This window comes from Coregonus clupeaformis, chromosome 4 (assembly GCF_020615455.1).
Source record: "Coregonus clupeaformis isolate EN_2021a chromosome 4, ASM2061545v1, whole genome shotgun sequence".
In the NCBI taxonomy this organism is placed as follows: Eukaryota; Metazoa; Chordata; class Actinopteri; order Salmoniformes; family Salmonidae; genus Coregonus; species Coregonus clupeaformis.
Window position 1 is genome coordinate 22,926,789 of NC_059195.1, and position 6,825 is coordinate 22,933,613.

Here is a 6,825-nt window from a genome sequence, read left to right on the forward strand (position 1 = left end):
GCAGGTTTGTTGTAGTGCCATATTCTTTCAATTTTTTAAATAATGGATTTAATGGTGCTCTGTGGGATGTTCAAAGTTTCTGATATTTTTTTATAACCCAACCCTGATCTGTACTTCTCCACAACTTTGTCCCTGACCTGTTTGGAGAGCTCCTTGGTCTTCATGGTGCCGCTTGCTCGGTGGTGCCACTTGCTTAGTGGTGTTGCAGACTCTGGGGCCTTTCAGAACAGGTGTATATATACTGAGATCATGTGACAGTCCATTTATTTAAATTACAGGTTGTAATGCATCAAAATAGGAAAAACGTCAAGGGGGATGAATACTTTTGCAAGGCACTGTATATATACTGAGATCATGTGACAGATCATGTGACACTAAAATTGCACACAGGTGGACTTTATTTAACTAATTATGTGACTTCTGAAGATAATTGGTTGCACCAGATCTTATTTAGGGGCTTCATAGCAAAGGGGGTGAATACACATGCACACACCACTTTTCCGTTATTTATTTTTTAGAATTCTTTGAAACAAGTTATTTTTTTCATTTCCTTCACAAATTTGGACTATTTTGTGTATGTCCATTATATGAAATCCAAATAAAAATCAATTTAAATTACAGGTTGTAATGCGTCAAAATAGGAAAAACGCCAAGGGGGATGAATACTTTTGCAAGGCACTGTATGTATGTATTATTTGTAGCGTTGTACAGATAAGCAAGAGACATTATCTTCAGACCTAACTGAAATTTAAATATTTGTCTGTGTCATTGTGACTTTGGAGAATTAGTTATGACACATTGGATTTATTTAATTTGAACAATTCTAGGTGGCAAAGCTAAAGGGGAGAAGATGGGGAGAAAAAAGATAGATTGGATCCTGAAGAAGTGACCGCAATAACTAGGTTTTTGTTCATCCATTGCAAATGAGCCTTTGACAGTGTGCGGGTATTGTTATCATATTTTAAAAATAAAATGACTGATGACTCATGGCATGCTAACTTCAATAATCTCCAAACTGCACACAGAGACATAAAAATGGTATTCATGAGTTATCTGACTCTGGGAAAGTAGAAAAACAATAAATAATCTCCCAAAAGTCTCTCAGTATCACTTTGAAAATCAATACCCCATAACAGGGTTGGGGTCAATTTAAATTTAATAAATTGAAGCTGTTAAAGGGATAGTTCACTTTTTTACACCTTATAGTCAGATGGCTAACAAAAAAACGTTGATGGTGATGGGGGCAATTAGACAAAGTTCAATGTTTGTGGCCAAATCCCCTCAAGTTAATAGTGGCTATTTAAACAACTCTGAATCATGGATAACAGTTTATCCTGGCCCATAGACTACTTTCAGGGTAAGGAACCATCTGACTGGCTATAAGGTGTAAAAAAGTTAACTATCCCTTAATTGAATTTACAAATGAATCATTGAACATAATATTAATGGTCAAGGATTTCTTATTAAACTGAATCTGATAATCTTTTCACATACATTTAATAAAATGTATTTATGACACCAAACCCAACCCCTAACTGTTCTATGTGCTCTTTATCTTTTTATTTGTTGCTTTCCCTCCACAGATGCTGTCATGAAGCACTTCCCGGGTGCAACAAAAGGACAAGTGGGAACGGCTTAAAACAGTAAAATGGCTGAATTGAGAAGCAAAGAGGGGAAAAAAAATGAATAGGATTAAATTACGTTTTTTGTGTTTTGTGTCGTTAGTTCTAATGTTCTATTACCATGACTACAAGTATCACTGACATAATGCTCATGTAACATATATGTTAACATATATTGTTAACATGTATTGTGACATACAGTTGAAGTCGGAAGTTTACATACATTTAGGTTGGAGTCATTAAAACTCATTTTTCAATCACTCCACAAATTTCTTGTTAACAAACTATAATTTTGGCAAGTCGGTTAGGACATCTACTTTGTGCATGACACAAGTAATTTTTCCAACAATTGTTTACAGACAGAATATTTCACTTATAATTCACTGTATCACAATTCCAGTGGGTCAGAAGTTTACATACACTAAGTTGACTGTTCCTTTAAACAGCTGGGAAAATTCCAGAAAATGATGTCATGGCTTTAGAAGCTTCTGATAGGCTAATTGACATAATTTTAGTCAATTGGAGATGTACCTGTGGATGTATTTCAAGGCCTACCTTCAAACTCAGTGCCTATTTGCTTGACATCATGGGAAAATCCAAATAAATCAGCCAAGACCTCAGAAAAAAGGTTGTACACCTCCACAAGTCTGGTTCATCATTGGGAGCAATTTCCAAATGCCTGAAGGTACCACGTTCATCTGTACAAACAATAGTACGCAAGTATAAACACCATGGGACCACGCAGCCATCATACCACTGAGGAAGGAGATGCGATCTGTCTCCTAGAGATGAATGTACTTTGGTGCGAAAAGTGCAAATCAATCCCAGAACAACAGCAAAGGACCTTGTGAAGATGCTGGAGGAAACAGGTACAAAATTATCTATATCCACAGTAAAACAAGTCCTATATCGACATAACCTGAAAGGCCGCTCAGCAAGGAAGAAGCCAACTGTTCCAAAACTGCCATAAAAAGCCAGACTACGGTTTGCAACTGCACATGGGGACAAAGATCATACTTTTTGGAGAAATGTCCTCTGGTCTGATGAAACAAAAATAGAACTGTTTGGCCATAATGACCATCGTTATGTTTGGAGGAAAAAGGGGACAGCTTGCAAGCCGAAGATCACCATCCCAACCGTGAAGCACGGGGGTGGCAGCATCATGCTGTGGGGGTGCTTTGCTGCAGGATGGGGCTGGTGCACTTCACAAAATAGATGGCATCATGAGGAAGGAAAATTATGTGGATATATTGAAGCAACATCTCAAGACATCAGTCAGGAAGTTAAAGCTTGGACGCAAATGGGTCTTCCAAATGGACAATGACCCCAAGCATACTTCCAAAGTTGTGGCAAAATGGCTTAAGGACAACAGTCAAGGTATTGGAGTGGCCATCACAAAGCCCTGTGGACAGAACTGATAAAGCGTGTGCGAGCAAGGAGGCCTACAAACCTGACTCAGTTACGCCAGCTCTGTCAGGAGGAATGGGCCAAAATTCATCCAACTTATTGTGGGAAGCTTGTGGAAGGCTACCCGAAACGTTTGACCCAAGTTAAACAATTTAAAGGCAATGCTACCAAATACTATTTGAGTGTATGTAAACTTTTGACCCACTGGGAATGTGATGAAAGAAATAAAAGCTGAAATAAATAATTATTTCTACTATTATTCTGACATTTCACATTCTTAAAATAAAGTGGTGAACCTAACTGACCTAAGACAGGGAATTTTTACTAGGATTAAATGTCAGGAATTGTGAAAAACTGAGTTTAAATGTATTTGGCTAAGGTGTATGTAAATTTCCGACTTCAACTGTATAAGGGACATACACTACCAGTCAAAAGTTTGGACACACCTACTCATTCAAGGGTTTTTCTTTATTTTTACTGTTCTTTACATTGTAGAATAATAGTGAAGACATCAAAACTATGAAATAACACAAATGGAATCATGTAGTAACCAAAAAAGTGTTAAACAAATCAAAATATATTTGAGATTCTTCAAATAGCCACCCTTTGCCTTGATGACAGCTTTTCACACTCATGGCATTCTCTCAAACAGCTTAATGAGAGTCACCTGGAATGCATTTCAATTAATAGGTGTGCCTTCTTAAAAGTGAATTTGTGGAATTTCTTTCCTTCTTTATGTGTTTGAGCCAATCAGTTTTGTTGTGACAAGGAAGGGGGGGTTTACAGAAGATAGCCCTATTTGGTAAAAGACCAAGTCCATATTATGGCAAGAACGGCTCAAATAAGAAAAGGAAACGACAGTCCACTTACTTTAAGACATGAAGGTCAGTCAATCCGGAACATTTCAAGAACTTTTAAAGTTTCTTCAAGTGCCGTCGCAAAAACCATCAAGCGCTATGATGAAACTGGCTCTCATGAGGACCGCCACAGGAATGGAAGACCCAGAGTTACCTCTGCTGCAGAGGATACGTTCATTAGAGTTACCAGCCTCAGCAATTGCATCCCAAATAAATGTTTCACAGAGTTCAAGTCACAGACACATCTCCACATCAACTGTTCAGAGGGGACTGTGTGAATCAGGCCTTCATGGTCGAATTGCTGCAAAGAAACCACTACTAAAGGACACCAATAATAAGAAGAGACCTGCTTGGGTGTGTGTCCTTTGGTCTGGAGTCCAAATTTGAGATTTCTGATTCCAACCGCCGTGTCTTTGTGAGACGTAGTGTGGGTGAACGGATGATCTCCGCATTTGTAGTTCCCACCGTAAAGCATGGAGGAGGAGGTGTTATGTTTTTCAACAGGACAATGACCCAACACACCTCCAGGCTGTGTAAGGGCTATTTTACCAAGAAGGAGAGTGATGGAGTGCTGCATCAGATGACCTGGCCTCCACAATCCCCCGACCTCAACCAAATTGAGATGGTTTGGGATGAGTCCGACCGCAGAGTGAAGGAAAAGCAGCCAACAAGTGCTCAGCAAATTTGGGAAGATTATTGGAAAAGCATTGGAAAGAAAAAGCCATATCTCAGACTGGCCAGTAAAAAGAAAACATTAAGATGGGCAGTCTGAGATATGGCTTTTTCTTTGCAACTCTTCCCAGAATGTCAGCATCCCGGAGTCGCCTCTTCACTGTTGATGTTGAGACTGGTGTTTTGCGGGTACTATTTAATGAAGCTGCTAGTTGAGGAACTGTGAGGCGCCTGTTTCTCAAACTAGTCCTCTTGCTCAGTTGTGCACCGGGGCCTCCCACTACTCTTTCTATTCTGGTAAGAGCCAGTTTGCGCTGTTCTGTGAAGGGAGTAGTACACAGCGTTGTTCGGGAACTTCAGTTTCTTGGCAATTTCTCACATGGAATAGCCTTAATTTCTCAGAAAAAAGAGTAGACTGACCAGTTTCAGAAGAAAGTTATTTGTTTCTGGCCATTTTGAGCCTGTAATCGAACCCACAATTGTTGATGCTCCAGATACTCAACTAGTCTCAAGAAGGCCAGTTTTATTGCTTCTTTAATCAGCACAACAGTTTTCAGCTGTGCTAACATAATTGCAAAAGGGTTTTCTAATGATCAATTAGCCTTTTAAAATGATAAACTTGGATTAGCAAACACAACGTGTCATTGGAAAACAGGACTGATGGTTGCTGATAATGGGGCTCTGTACGCCTATGTAGATATTCCATAAAAAATCAGCCGTTTCCAGCTACAATAGCCATTTACAACGTTAACAATGTCTACACTGTATTTCTGATAAATTTTATGTTATTTTAATCAACAAAAAAATTGCTTTTCTTTCGAAAACAAGGACATTTCAAAGTGACCCCAAACTTTTGAACGGTAGTGTATATCCACATTTATGTGTATATAAGGCATAAACAATTGTCACATATATGAAAACGGCCAATTCTTGTATATTTCAAAAATATATGTGTGGATACATATATAAGCAGATATGGGCATATATGTTTCCACCATATATGCCCATATAAAACATATAAGTAATATACATATATTGCCATCAGTTACTTTTCCATATGGGGCTCCTGGACCCCTATTGGCTTTACCATAACCACGACGATTCTAATGCTGCCAAAAGTACACCCCCCAGAGGGTTGCTGATATCAATATCTCAGGTGCCACCTACCGCCAATGCTCCCTTGAGCAAGAGTCGGATGAACTTGTGGATACCATTTTTATGTCTCTGTGTGCAGTTTGAAGGAAGCTGCTAATTAGTGCTAGCGTAATTGCTAAATAGCGTTAGCTAGCAGATACCACATTGGCTCGCGAAACTACCTCTAACTTTCTTCATAGTGGAAATAGAGACATACAAATGGCATCCATGAGTTCATCTGTAGAATTGCCAAAATCCCGAAGTATTCCTTTAACCCCCTAAACTGCTCATTGGGCGCTGGCTGCACTGGGCGCTGCACTGCAAGGTGGAAGAGACAGAAAAGAGGAATGCTAGCATTGATACAGCAGTCACTCAAGTAAACACACCACACATACACACCAAAGCACGTGCGCACTCTAATATGCACACTCTCTCTGTCTCTCTCTCTCTCACACACACACATTTTCTAATCGACTTATCCTCATTACTTAGTTAATATGTGCTAATTGTTCATTTGTATTTAGTGCCGTGCTTCAGAAGAGATGGATTACTTTGAATTAACTAAATCAAATGTATTAAGCATACTCCAATTGATCAACAATCTTATAACTTCCATTTCAGTCAAAATAAACAACTTCTACTACTATACAAGTGCATATGCAGAATACCACTGTCTAGAAAAACATACACCTTCTCAATGGAATATGACGTACAATAACAGTTCACAAACTCAGTTCTACATCAGTCAATATGTTTCTGAGTGAATGGTCTGCTGTGACAGAGCCTGGGGATGGGCCACTGCCACAGACCAGAGCTAAGTGGGTCTAAGGGTACAGAGGCTCAGCGAGGCAGAGTAAATGGTTCAAACTGAAGTTTTATTTCATAATTGACCAACAAAAATGCTTACAAATAAGAAACTTAAAGTGTAACTTCAAATAACAAACATTATCTGCCGCTGCGAGTCTTTCAGCCCCAACCTGTCTGCTGCCATCTCCAGTCCTCTCCCTCAAATGGGAACAGCAGCAGCCTAATCAACTGTTGGGGCTGATTGTCTAGCCAATCACACACTTGATTGACTTATTACCCTCAGCTGGGCTCCATTAGCCGCCCAACAGGGAAGGTGCTGGAAGGGC